Source organism: Leuciscus leuciscus (genome assembly GCF_965113295.1).
Source record: "Leuciscus leuciscus genome assembly, chromosome: 12".
NCBI classification, from domain to species: Eukaryota; Metazoa; Chordata; class Actinopteri; order Cypriniformes; family Leuciscidae; genus Leuciscus; species Leuciscus leuciscus.
In genome coordinates, this window is record NC_138736.1 from 39,824,961 (window position 1) to 39,840,029 (window position 15,069).

General features: G+C 37.3%; 1 long non-coding RNA gene across 1 annotated transcript; it reads right to left on the reverse strand.

Moving 5' to 3' along the window:
- Positions 1-11,435: 11,435 nt before the first annotated feature.
- Positions 11,436-13,863, reverse strand: LOC309511441. Its single transcript, XR_014210623.1, has 5 exons — positions 13,701-13,863; positions 12,563-12,636; positions 12,338-12,494; positions 12,116-12,218; positions 11,436-11,675 (listed from the first exon to the last, which is right to left on the reverse strand). It is a non-coding gene; the product is annotated as an uncharacterized lncRNA (long non-coding RNA).
- Between the last annotated feature and the right edge of the window lie 1,206 nt (positions 13,864-15,069).

The window sequence follows — 15,069 nt, forward strand, 5'->3', positions numbered from 1 at the left end:
AGATCCAATCTGACCACTGACCTGTAATTAGGCTTGATGTCGGCCCCCACCACCCTCCACCAATATCATTTATGTAGGACACCACTGATGTCCGATCAGACTCAGACATGGTGACTTAGGAATTATTTGGATTCTTTGGACCGAATTATGATTCTCTGCACAAAGACAGACAGTAAATGTGGTGTAGTCACAAACCTGTGTTTGAAAAGTATAATTATTACTCAGTGTTTCTGTCCCAATAGTATTCTCTCCTGTTATTGCTTTCTGAGCTAGAAAAGATAAATCAGATTATATAAAAACTTGAGCTTGAGCACATACAGATACCCTGTTTGTGTAAATAGAATTCAATGCATTTTAATGCATCAAAAGTAAACTTAAATGAAAACCATAAATCATATCTATACTACTCTATATACGGTCTAAACTGCCCATCTCTTGTCTTTTAAACAATGATATTACAACAACAAGACATTTAAAGCAACAGTGTTGAATATTTATAACTCACCATTTGACCTTCTCATTTTATAGATGAAGTAACCAATCACAGCGATAATTAATTAAATAAATGAGCTACAACAATTATTAGATAGAAGTTACGCAATTGAAACATAAATGTTAATTAAAAGAAAACAAGATAAATTGGAGAGTCTTTATCATGAACGGGTAAACGGAGTTATGGTTAGGTCACACGCTGCTTGGATGGAGAAGGGAGAGAAGTGTACAGCACACTTTTTACGGTTAAACCAAAGAAATTCTGTTAAAAAGAATATCATGAGTTTATACAGAAATTATGTCTTAGTCACAAATCCACAAGAAATATTACAGGAAGAATTTGAATATTTTAAAGCTCTATATTCTAACAATGCAATATTGGAGCCCCAAAATGGTGTGACTGAGCAATATTTCCCTTTGAACAATGTATCTGTGCTTTCTACTTCGCAGCAATTAAGCTGTGAAGGCGAAATAACAGAGCAGGAGTTATTGGAAGCAATTAATTCATTTTCATCTGGTAAATCTCCTGGTATTGATGGAATTCCTACCGAGATGTATAAGATTTTCTTTACAGAAATTAAAAAAACCCTATTAGAATCTTTCAATTTTTAATTTCAACAAGGTATTTTATCTAATTCACAAAGAGAGGGAGTTATCTCAATACAACAAAATCCTGATGGGAAATATAAAGAAAATAAAACATAAACATAAAACATAAAAAAAATTGGTGTCCATTGACCCTACTCTGTTGTGATACTCGTATTTTATCTAAATGTATTGCTTTAAGAATAAAAAAACATAATTGGAGGTGTTATAAACAACAATCAAGCAGGTTTTATTAAGGGGAGATTTATTGGAGACAACTTGAGACAAATACTGGACACTATACATTTTTACGAGAACCATCAGGAACCAGGATTATTGTTTATTGCTGCTTTTGAAAAGGTGTTTGATAAAGTTCGATGGAAGTTCATAAAACAATGTCTTGGCTTTTTTAATTTTGGGAATAACTTAATACAGTGGTTTGAAACTCTTTATAATCATCCTGTTAGTCGAGTGATCAATAACGGTCATATATCAGACACATTTTTATTAACGCAAGGAGTTCATCAAGGGTGTCCTTTGTCACCATATCTCTTTATTTTATGTATTGAAATTCTGGCTATTAAAATTAGGAACAATCCAGATATACCAGGTCTATTTCCAAACGGTCAAGAGATTAAGCTGACAATGTGCTGATGATGCAACCTTTTTCATAAAACCAACACAATCCACTTTGGAAGGACTAATAAGGGAATTAAATACTTTTTCTAAAATATCTGGATTGAAACCTAATTTTGCTAAATGTAACATTTTGAGAATTGGGACATTAAAAGACACCAATTTTATTTTAAACAGTTCTGCTCCTGTTAAATGGATTAATGGAGAAGTTAATATATTAGGGATTCATTTACCTGACAACTTTAAAGAAATTGTTAAATACAATTATGAGAGAAGGATGGAAAAGGCAGATAAAATGTTACAACCTTGGAGGGGGAACTCTCTGACAATTCAAGGAAAAGTAACTCTGATTAATACTTTAGTAATTCCACAATTTGCCCACTTACTAATGCTTCTTCCTTCACCTAGCATAAAGTTCTTCAAACATTTTGAACAATTTTTTTTTCAAATTTATATGGAACAATAAACCAGATAAAATTAAAAGGCGGACTGAATTTAAAAAAATCTTCAAATGATGGACTGTTCCTTGAAAGCCTCCTGGGTTGCTCAAATTTATCACAACAAACAATGGATCACGAGCCAGAGATTATATTCAGCCTTTTCCTTCTTCTCGAACAATATATTTCCTTTTTACCAATTAAAAACAATACATATTGATAAACTATTTCAAAATAATTAAAAAAAGTTATCACCATTCTTCAAGGATGCACTGAAAGCTTGGTTGAATTTCCAGTACTACCCTCCAGATACAATTCAAGATATTCAGACACAGTTGCTATGGATGAATTCAAACATTACGGTTGGAGACAAGCCATTGTTGTGGGAGGAATGTGTCAAAAATGGGTTAATTTTTGTCAATGACCTTTTAGACTTATCTGGAGATTTTATTTCTTATGAAAACGTGAATTTTTTTTAGCATTTCTCTCGATCGGTTACAATTCAACCAGCTGATTTCTGCAATTCCTAAAACTTGGAAAATAAAATTGCAAAATGGTAAGAAGAATAAATTAATGGTCTGTCTCCCACCAATAAGATGTTTAAAATGGTTGTCTGGTGTAAAGATAAATAAAATAATATATGTTTGGAATTTAAATATCACTTTTTCCACACAGAACCTGCCTGTTTTGGGAAGATGAATTTAATGATCCAATTTTGTGGAAAGATTACTTTAGAACAATTTATAGAACTACAATTGATTCATATTCCAGAATATTTCAACTTAAAATCTTTTATAAAATTATTGCAACAAAAAAATCTCTGTTCAAATGGCAGATAGAAAAGGATCCCTGTTGCAGGTTCTGTGGGGATGAGGAGGAGGACTTGATGCATTTGTTTTATTTTTGCCCACATGTGTCTAAGTTTTTGGTCAGTATACAGTTATGGTTAAGGTCTATGGATATTGTTTTACGAATCACAACTCAGAATATGTTGTTATGTGTCTTTGAGGGTAAATGCACACATTTTTTGAATATGATTATTTTGATGTGTAAAATGTTTATTTTTAAAGCTAAAACTATATCAAATTTATGTATAAAACACTTTAAGAATAGAGTTTATCATCAGTATACGCTGGAAACAATTATAGCAACAAATAACAACAAAATAACTGAGCATGAAAAGAAATGGAGATATAAATATTAGGTGTACTTTCTCAAAGGTGTTCCATGTGTTATGTCATAAATGTTTTGCTAATTGTATTGTATTTTGTTTATTGATTTTTGATCAGTATTATTGATTTTTTATTTTTTTATTTTTTATGTTATTAATTTTGTTTGCTTTGGGCTTCTTCTCTATTTATATTTTGCTTTCTTGTCATAACACTATGAATGTGTGGATGATTGTGGTTGTGATTGTGTTATGAATGCATGGGGGAGTGGTTGGGGTGGGGGGTTTGAAGCTTGTCTTGTTACTTTATTCTGTAAATAAATAAATGAAAAAATAAATAAAATCACAGCGAGAACAAGAAGTAGAACTGCTACTGCTGCTTTAACAATCCATGTAGAATCCGTTTCACAGTCAATACAGGTTCCATCTGCAGAATGAAAATAAATAAAAATCTAAAAATATTTTTTTTAATAAATGTTATTTTTTAATCAACATTATGAAATGTTGAAATGAGTTGGGGCACTTCAAATGTAATTGTTGTGGCAAGAAACATTAATTTATATCAGCATTATCATGTTCTCCTGTTACAAATATGCGAGTGACTGAATTTATGGTTTTATATTTTACATTTATATAGAATTTATATTTACCCCAGTTTACTGTAACTGGTTCTGTCGGACTGCTGTGAGTGACAGTCGTAAGATCCTTCATGCTTCAAGGGGCGGCAGTGGTTCATGTAGGTTGTCTATAAACCGGAAGGTTGGTGGTTCAATCCCCGGTTCCACCTGACCAAGTGTCGAGGTGTCCATGAGCAAGACACCTAACCCCAGCTGCTCCCAACGAGCTGAATGGCGCCTTGTATGGCTGACGCTGCCGTCGGTGGTGAATGGGTGAATGTGAGGCTATGTAAAGCGCTTTGGTGGCCATAGGTCTATGAAAGCGCTATATAAATGCAGTCCATTTACCATTACCAGTTTCTGTACCATTATCGACAGAAACCATGGTTTCTGTCGATCTTCACACTGAAAGGTTTCATCAGTATTTGGTCTGATTCCAGAATATGTTTGATTCTCAAGATTAATTCTGTTCAATCTAATGTTCATCTGAACATCTCTGGGGTAGAAACCAGTGGCCAGACAGCTCAGAACCAGTTTACTTTCATCATCAGGAGCTTTCCTTGCGGAGAAATGAACTGGAGAACCTGGAAAAGAAAATGCAATTAACAAACAAGCATTTACAAAGAACTTGGTTTTGTGTGTAAAAAAAAATTATATATATATATATATATATATATATATATATATATATATATATATATAGTGTGAGATCAGATCATACCTGGCTGTTTTCAGACTCCTTGTGCAAACAAAAATCTCACTGGATTACGTTTGGAAATGTAAACTGATATTTATTACTGACACACTACAGCAAAATATATTAATAACTGGTTTAAAACCATTTTTTGTGAAAATACTGACGTGCCTAAAGGGCTGGTATAATGCCTTTCTCACAAGATGTAAAATAAGTCTCTGATGTCCCCAGAGTGTGTGTGTGAAGTTTTAGCTCAAAATACCCCACAGATATTTTTATATACCATGTTAAAATTGTCACTTTTTGTGTCTGTCCCTTTAAATGCAAATGAGCTGCTGCTCCCGACACAGAGGGCGGAGCTTCAAGAGCTTGCACTCACACAGACATGCACTGACAATTTCAAAAACGTTTAGCCTTTTATGTTCAAACCGGAGTCAGACAATGATGGAGAGACTCAAGAAGAAGTTACAACATGTAGAAGCAACAGGACATTTCTTATTGGTTAGTTGATGAATTTATGTAGCTTATGTGTAGTTATCTTCTAGTCATTGATTAGCATATTCTGTCTTTGATAATCTATAAATCTATAAAGCGGGCTTATGTAAATTCTAGGGTTGGTGATGTCACTAACCCGGGAGGAATGTGGTGTAGTCTCTACCAGCCGTTTGTTGTAGTCCTTAAAAAGCGATTTCTGTATAAAAGCAAATATCTCCCTTTGCTTTGAACTTTGAGCACTGTAACTTTGCAGATGTTGTTTATGATCAAACAGCAACATTACACACTAACTAAAGTTAGAAAAGTGAAATCATAATCAACCTCCCCTTAAAGGGATACTTCACAGTTTTTTTCATATTAAACTGTTATTCCCTTAACTAAGAAGAGTTGATACATACCTCTCTCGTCTCAGTGTGTGCACTCAATCGCTCTGGCGCGCGGCGACACTTTGATAGCACTTAGTTTTATCATTTAAAATTTAATTATCATTAAAACCGTATTTGATTATCGCGATTTTAATAACTCACTGTAAATCCTGTCCAGCCAGTAACAGTGTGACGCAGCGCGCAATGTTGTTGTTGTTTTTTATTCGAGAAGGAATGGCGGAAGGCAGTGACCGTGCTCGGGAGATTTTCAGACTTTTAAGAGGACCAAATCTGAGGTGTTGTCATATTTTGGCTTTTACAAAAGTCCTGAGTGAAACTTAATCGAGGATGGTCACTACAATAGGGGGGAAACACCTATTTACGACTCGATCTGCCGAGTCGTCTTGTGTGACCCATCACCCACTGTTTATAGCGAATGCAAGGCAAGTTAACTTTGACCTCAATACCAAAACTACGTCTGGGAAATAATTGGGCAAAAAATGTTGTTTTGAGTTTATCTCACTCACTTGAAATAAATGTGAAGCTTCCGCGAAGAAAAGTTCGCAGCAAGTGGCTTTGAGCCAAAGACGAACGATCAAGATCAAACAAGACTATTAAGAGTGACATTTAAGGGATAATAATGTATATTATTGTGGCTGTTTTTTACCACATAATTACGGGGACATATTGAATTGAGATTAATGTTTTAAATCTTACCTGTTTATAAATCCATTTTGTACAGCGTACAAAACAATTGCCCAAAAACAGAGAAGCAAGACGGAGTTGTATTTGAATGAAACGAGAGAGCGCGTCCGTTGTGATACATGGATTAAAAAAAAAAAAAAATTATTTAACCTTTATTTACCCAGGTAAGCACATTGAGAACACTTTCTCATTTACAATGGCGACCTGGCCAAGATAAAAGCGTCGAGGTACAAAAGTTACACATGAAATTACAAGACAAAACAGATAAAACATTTACAAATTTATACATGTAGTACAAAAGGTGTCAATATATTGAGGTAATGATTAGTAGATAAAACGGCGTTGCTCTATGCCATACAATCAATAGACGAAATAAATAAACAGCCATGGTATATTAAAATGTACAAATACATATATTATTGACTAAAGTGTGAGTCGGGTTAGCATGTACAATGGTCTGACAATGTATTTGCTAATAATAATTTGAATGTGGATAACGGGACAATGAATTCAAGCCTCAGAGATTTTTGAAGTGTGTTCCAGTCGTTAACAGCGGAGAACTGGAAAGAAAGACGGCCAAAGGAGGTACGGGCTTTAGTAGCAGTCAAAGTGATATACCTGCTTGAACGAAGGTTCATAAAGGGGGTAGCTCTAGAGATTAGTGATCTTAGATAAGGTGGGGTTTTACACAGTAGACATTTATAGATAAAATGATACCAATGTTTTTGACGTCGGATCTGTAATGAAGGCCAGCCGATTAAACTATAGAGGTCGCAGTGGTGGGTATTATATGGAGCATTGGTGACAAAATGGATGGCAGTATGATATACAACATCTAGTTTACTAAGGAGAGAGTTTGAAGCAATTCTGTAAATAATATCACCGTAGTCAATAATTGGAAGGATGGTCATTTTCACGAGAGCGAGTTTTGCTGGGAAAGTGAGAGAGGCTTTATTACGGAATAAGAAGCCAATCCTGGATTTAATTTTAGTTTGGAGCTGATTAATGTGGGTCTGGAAAGAAAGAGAAGAGTCTAACCAAACCCCTAGGTATTTGTACTTGTCTACCTGTTCTATAGCAGACCCATCTAGTGTGGTGATGCTTAATGGGCAGGTAGGTACAATGTGAGATCGGTTAAAAAACATACATTTAGTTTTGGTAGAATTTAGAAGCAGTTTAGATTAGATTAGATTAGATTCAACTTTATTGTCATTACACAAGTACAGGTACAAGGCAACGAAATGCAGTTTAGGTCTAACCAGAAGTGCAATAGCAGCAAGTGCAGGATATACAGTGGTTCCATAAGTGCAGAACATGGATATGTACTGAATAAATATAGAGTTGAATACTATTATAAACAAAAATTTACAGATAGATTTGTCCTATGAATATAATATACAGATAACTATTACTGTGAACAGAATTTACAGCTAGATATGTACTGAATATAATATACAGATGGCTATTACTATAAACAGAATTTTACAGATAGATATGTACTATGAATATATATACAGATGGCTGTTACTATAAACAGAATGTGAGCATAATATACAGATGGCTATTACTATAAACAGAATTTTACAAATAGATATATGTATAAGTTAGGCTAAAATGAGCAGTATAACAATGGATTTAAAGTAGTGCAAATAAAGTTTGGACAGAAGCTATCCGAGTGAAAGTGCAGTGGAAGTAATTGCATATTACAGTTAAAGTACGGTATTGGAAATGTATATGTAAACAGTCGGTACTGTAAATAAACAGTCGGCAGTGCAAATTGAGCATATTCCAGTCAAGGTAGTAGTGCAAGATGCATATGTAAACAGTTGTTACTATAATAACAGTCAGCAGTGCAAATGAACATTATAGTATTGCAAATAACAAATAACAAAATGGAGGCAGGTGTGAGGAGGGAGAGGAGAGTCAATCAGTATATGAGGGGAGTGGGATCAATGAGGGTTAGAGTTTAATAAAGAGACAGCTCTGGGGAAAAAACTGTTCTTTAGTCTGCTGGTCCTGGTCCGGAGGCACCTGAAACGCCTGCCGGAGGGCAGGAGAGAAAACAGTCTGTGGGCTGGGTGAGAGGAGTCCTTAAGGATGCTGCGAGCTCGATGCAGACAGCGTTTCCTCTGGATGTGCTCGATGGCAGGTAGTGGAGTCCCAGTGATGCGCTGGGCGGTTTTCACCACCCGCTGCAGTGCCTTGCGCTCTGCAACAGAACAGCTCCCATACCACACTGTAGCACAGTTGGTCAGGATGCTTTCTATTGCACAGCGATAGAAGTTCACCAGGATAGTGGAGGAAAGCTGATTCTTCCTCAGTGTCCTCAGGAAGAAAAGGCGCTGGTGAGCCTTCTTGACCAGGCTGGAGGTGTTGGTTGTCCAGGTCATGTCCGCCGAGATGTGGGTCCCCAGGAACTTGAAACTGGAGACACGCTCAACAGCCATTCCATTGATGTGGATGGTGTCGTGTGTGCCTCTTGACACTTTCCTGAAGTCCACGATGAGCTCCTTCGTTTTGGTGGTGTTGAGGAGCTGGTTATTTTCAGTGCACCATGTGGCCAGGTGCTTGATCTCCTCCCTATAGGCAGTCTCATCGTTGTTGCTGATGAGACCAATCACCGTAGTGTCGTCCGCAAACTTGACGATGGAATTAGATCCGTACACAGGCTTGCAGTCGGAGGTGAAGAGGGAGTAGAGAAACGGGCTTAGCACACAGCCCTGTGGTACACCAGTGTTGAGTGTGATGGACGTGGAGCAGTTGGAGCCTGATCGAACATTCTGGGGTCTGTTGGTCAAAAAGTCCAAAATCCAGTTGCACATGGAGGTGTTGATGCCCAGGTCTCCAAGTTTGGCTATTAACTTAGTTGGGATGACAGTGTTGAATGCTGAGCTGAAGTCAACAAACAGCATGCGTGCATAAGTGTTCTTATTGTCCAGATGTGTGAGCACAGAGTGCAGTGCCATGGAAACTGCATCCTCTGTGCTCCTATTGCTACGGTAGGCAAACTGGTGTGAGTCCAATGTGGATGGAAGAGAGTCTTTTAGGTGTGCCAGGACCAGCCGCTCAAAGCACTTCATTACGATGGGTGTGAGTGCTACAGGGCGGTAGTCGTTAAGGCACTTCGGGCTGGAGTGTTTTGGCACTGGCACAATGGAAGTGCATTTAAAGCATGTTGGTACAGCTGCTTGGGCAAGAGACAGGTTGAAAATGTCTGTAAAAACCCCAGCGAGCTGCTCCGCACATGCCCTGAGTACGCGTCCAGGGATGTTGTCTGGTCCAGCAGCCTTGTGCGCGCTGATCCTGCTCAGTGCATTGCAGACATCTGTGGAGGAGAGTGTGATCGGCGGGTGGTCAGCTGAGGATTTGAGCTTGGTCGCAGATTCTCTGTTGTCTCTTTCAAAGCGAGCATAAAAGTAATTTAGCTCGTTCAGGAAGTTGACATCAGTGGCTGCGGGGGTGGAGTGAGAGGGTTTGTAGTCACTGATGGCCTGAATGCCCTGCCACATGCGCCGAGGGTCAGCGTTGGAAAAGTGTCCCTCTATCTTAAGCTTGTAGCAGTGCTTGGCCTCTTTGATGCCCCTTTTCAGATTTGCTCTGGATGTGCTATAGGCTTGTGCATCTCCTGATCTGAAGGCAGTGTTGCGTGTCTTCAATAGGAGTCGCACTTCCCTGTTCATCCATGGCTTCTGATTTGGGTATGTGGTGATCTGCTTCTGGGTTGTAACACTGTCAATGGTGGTATTGATATAATCCAGTACAGAGGAGGTGTAGCAGTCAATGTCCGTGTGAGAGCCACTGGTGGCTTGAGAAGCAAACATACTCCAGTCTGTGTGTAGAAACCTTTCCTGGAGTGAGGAATCTGCCCCCACAGGCCACACCTTGATGGTCTTCACTGATGGCTTCACGCGATTGATGAGAGGTGCATATTTGGGGGTGAGGAACAAAGAAAGGTGATCTGACTGTCCCAGGTGGGGGAGGGGTGTCGCGACGTAAGCTCCAGCCATGTTTGTGTAAACATGGTCTAAGGTTTTGTTTCCTCTGGTGTGACAGGAAACATGCTGGTGAAATTTCGGTAGCACTGACTTTAAGTTTGAATGATTAAAATCACCCGCAACAATAAACGCAGCTTCCGGGTGAACGGTCTGTTGTTTACTGATGGCTGCGTGAAGTTCTTTCATAGCAAACTTGGCATCAGCATCCGGGGGAATATAGGCTGCAGTTATAATAGTGGAAGTGAACTCCCGCGGTAGATAAAACGGTCTACATTTAACCATGAGAAACTCAAGGTTAGCTGAACAATGTCTCCCAACAATAGCAGAGTTTGTGCACCAAGCTTTGTTAATGTAAATGCACAATCCACCACCTCTGGTCTTACCGGAGCCATCTAATGTTCTATCCGCCCGGAATGTATTGCGTCCCGCTAGCTCAATAGCGTTGTCCGGTATTCCGCTGTTTAACCATGTTTCCGTGAAAATTAGAACATTACAGTTCAAAAGTCTCTTGCTGCACTGTAAAAAATAAAAAGTTGAGTAAACTTAAAAAAGTAAAGCAACCAGCTGCAAAGCATTTTTGAGTTTACTCAACTTCAGTGGTCGAAGTTCATCCAACTACCAGTCCAACTCAAAGAAATGAGTTAGCACAACTACTGAGGTCCTGAAGTTGAGTAAACTCAAAAAAGCTTTGCAGCTGGTTGCTTTACTTTTTTAAGTTGATTCAATTTTTTACTTTTTTTAGTTGATTCAATTTTTTACTTTTTTAAGTTGATTCAATTTTTTACTTTTTTAAGTTGATTAAACTTTTTTACTTTTTTAAGTTAATTCAATTTTTTCAAATATCTCACCCAGATACTTGTATAGCCTTCACATTAAGAATCCAAATGCAGGGAGTAAACCACACTGTAAATACAACACAATACAAAAGACATTGCTATCATTACAGAACTTATTTATTGACAAATATTCAGCAAAACAACACATTTTCTATTTGCATTAGGTACACATATTTTAAGGTGATGAAGTTCTATTCCACTCTTCAAGATTAATAAAAATAAAAAATAAATGCACAAAATTAGAGTACAAACTGGAATAAATAAATGCTCAACCTTACAATTATCCATATGGATTGCAGCTACTTGGACAATCTTTTGAAGGACTATGCAAAATAAATCAGCCTTGCGGAGCACTTTAGGTCAAGATAAATAAACGGGGTTTTTTTCTAAACAAACTAAACAAAATTTTTTCTTAACCACCAGTTACTACTGGTGTATTTTAATACTTTAGGATAGTCCATTGGGGCCATAAATCAAGCCAAAGAGGAGAGTAACAACTGTGGCAAAGGTCTTGCACATTATCTGGCCCAATCTGCTCTTATAGTACTACAGAGAGGCACCTTATATTTGGGTTTGAGTGGCAACATCATCTTCAACGATAGTTAAGATCCTCATCTTCTCCCCTTGTGAATGTCTTCTGGCTCTGTGTCCTGCAGTAGAAAATAAATCAGCATAAAATTAGGGTCATTTTTATTTTATTGTATTGAATTATGTTAGACCAGAGTGTCCCTAAAGGTCTGCTCATGTAACTTCACTTGAAACACGGTCATGTTTAACCTTATGATTGTGCACTGTATTGTTTTAACAGGTTAGATATCAGAGGGAATGTCTCCAGACAGTGTTGTGAAACAGTAATTTTCGACTGTCTTTGATTTGATAAAATAACAACTTGTTGAATTTGTGCTATCAGGTGAAGTCAAACTGATCACTGAGAAAGTTTCAACTACGATTATTTAATAAAGTATTTTTTACCATGACTTTGTCTGTTGATGAGAAGTTTTGTATATCACACAAAACCTATCTCTTAACAGCATCTGGTAAATAGGTGAAATATATCAGGTGTGAGTGTATATGCTGATGATCTTCTTACCAGGCAAGTCTTCAGAATGTTTCCAGACTTTTCCCTCATAAACAAAGGCAGACCTTTAAGAGTTGTAGACTTTCTTTGAGGAAGCACATTGGAGTTTCTGTGTCTGAAAGACAGAAAAACAAATATGGAACAAGTTATATACAAAGAGAAGCATGGGAATTACCTTGAAAAAGAGATGGCACCATTTAGCCTTTAACCAGAGAGATATGATCAAATAATTACTTGATGATCAAGTTGGTCTAGGAGGATCTTCATCTCATCTCCATACGCTCCACCACTTGCTTTGTACGACTAGATGTGTATTCATTTAACCAAGAGAAAAAGGTGCTCTTCGGATCAGTTTGTGTGATCCTGTAATACTCAGCAGAGAGCAGAGACCCTAAAAAACATTGTTGAAACAGTAAGAATTAAGTGTAGACCAACACAAGTAAATTCAGTTCAACTCACCTGATCTTTTCAAAAATAAAGGCCACTGTTTTAGCACATCCAAGGATCTTGTCACTGTACTGATGTTCTTTAGTCTAAAAAGGACAAATACAACAGAACAAAGATACATAATTGTATTAAACAAAACAACAACAACAAAAATCAGTTACAGTAAGTTAATTTAACATGTAGTAAAAATAATAAAGAAATTGAATAATCAAATGTGAAAAAGAATCAATGCATAGTTTTCACTGTATTTATTAAATATGACAGATATTAAAGATACAAAAGTTATTATAAGAGCAGTGAGCTATTTTGTCTTTTGTAGCCTAATATTTGTTTAAGGATACACAATATTTGTATTTTATTCACTTTAAAACATACTGCACACATACTACCCATTCTATTATTTAATATGCAAAGTTAACATACATATTTTTAACATTACACATTCGTTTTGCATATATAGGCCAATATTATTAATTTTTTCCTCTAAATTGTATTGTATTTAATTATATTGCACTGTAGAATGACTGAGCCTCAACCTAAGCATGTACAAACTGTAACTGAAATTTGTATACGTGACAAATAAACTTGAAATTAAATTGAACGGACTGCGGTCACTTTAAGAGCTCATGGATCTAATACTGAAACATCTAGGTTTCACCAAATTGGTTATGTTCATTTAAGACATTGCCGACCGTGTTTACTTGAATACTTTTTTTATTTTGTTTTTTTTGTTATTGACATAATTGTATGTGTATGTCACTATTAAATCGCAATACGCCACGAAAGATAGCTGAATTCGCACTCAGATTCTGTCCGAGTCCGAGAGAAGCAGCATTCTGTCTCTCAATCAACGCAAGCACCGCATTTAAGTCTTTATTCACGACTTACTGAGCTTAACATTTTTAACATATTTTAAACACCATGCACGTCCTTGTCCTTCTTTTCTCATTCAAGCATGTTTCCTCACTCTAACGTTAGTCTGGGTAACTTAACGTTAGCACGTTAGTAGCAATGTGCTACGTGGATAATCTCTAACAATAGAAACTTATCGTCACCACAAAATATATCTTTTAACATAATACTATATTTTATCAACATATGTGTGCAATTTATAGCCTATTTTCATGTATAAAGCTTAAAGAAAACTTACCTCAATCAGATGAAATCCAGTCCCTTCGATAGCGTGGTTGAAGGAGGAAACCCCGAGAGTAACGTACAGCGAGACAGACTGCGCATGCGCGATGACGGGAAGTTAAACGTTCGAACTATGAAATCAAAATATTAAGTTTTCTCAACTTAATTGTTTGTGTTCATTGGACAAAATAATAGTACACTTGCAGTTAAATACTTTTCATAAGTAAAGTCAACATTGCAGTCAAAAATTTGCCCACTCAACTTAAAATTTTAAACTGAGTTAACATTTTGCAAGTTGGATTTTTTACAGTGTGTATGTGATGTTGAGTCGAATCTCCTCCATTTTGTTCAACAGCGACCGTACATTGGCAAGGAAAATGCTGGGTAAAGAGAGCCGGTGTGGTGTTAGCTTTAGCCTAGCTCTTAGTCCTCCGCGCTTCCCCCGCCTTTGTTTACGATCTCGACGCCGCCTGCGAGCACTTCCGCCCGGCCGGGCAGAGTGCATAGCCTCGGGTGTTTTGGCGATCTCAGGAAGGAGTCGAAGGTTGTCCATAAAACTGTCGGAAATTCGCAAACCAATATCCAAAAGCTCACCTTGGGTGTACGATGTTAAGGCACAACTGTTCTGCACGAACAGACCCGAAATGAGCAAGAAAAATACTGCTAAATTGCAGAATCTGGAGAGACCACGAGCCTCGCGATGTACTCGCGCCGCCATCTTGGTTTCATTTCACCTTCAGTTGAAGGGAACAGAGTGAATGCTGTATATTATTAAATCTCTCTTGAAGATTTTTTAACACAGTGTCCAACGACGGGCCAGTCGTATAAAGGATGGTGTCGTCTGCATAGAGGTGGATCAAAGAATCACCAGCAGCAAGAGCAACGTCATTAATATATACAGAAAATAGAGTCGATGTGCGCTGTGTTATAATGCGTTGCTATTGACGACAGTCATTATAAGGAAGGAAATGCCACAGAATATAATATTGCTTAAAAAAGTTCATAGAGCTGCTTGTTTTATTTGTTGTTTGTTGATTTTCAAATATTAAACTGTTTTTAGTGTGAGCATCAGTTCTTTCTGAACACTTTCATCTCGTTTTAACAAAACCGTGATAATATTGATAATCACGATAGTTTTGGTCACTATAATCGTGATATGAAATTTTCATACCGTCCCATCCCTATATGGCGGAATAGCACTTGGGACTCGGGAGCACTTCGACTCGGCGCAGTAAAAAGTCACACCTGAAAAATCCTCTCCCTCTCACTTCTGTCATTAGAACCACCGTGACTTTTTACAGCGCTGAGTCGAAGTGCTCCCGAGTCCCAAGTGCTATTCCACCATACATTATAGTTATCCAAAATGACAACAAAAATATATAATT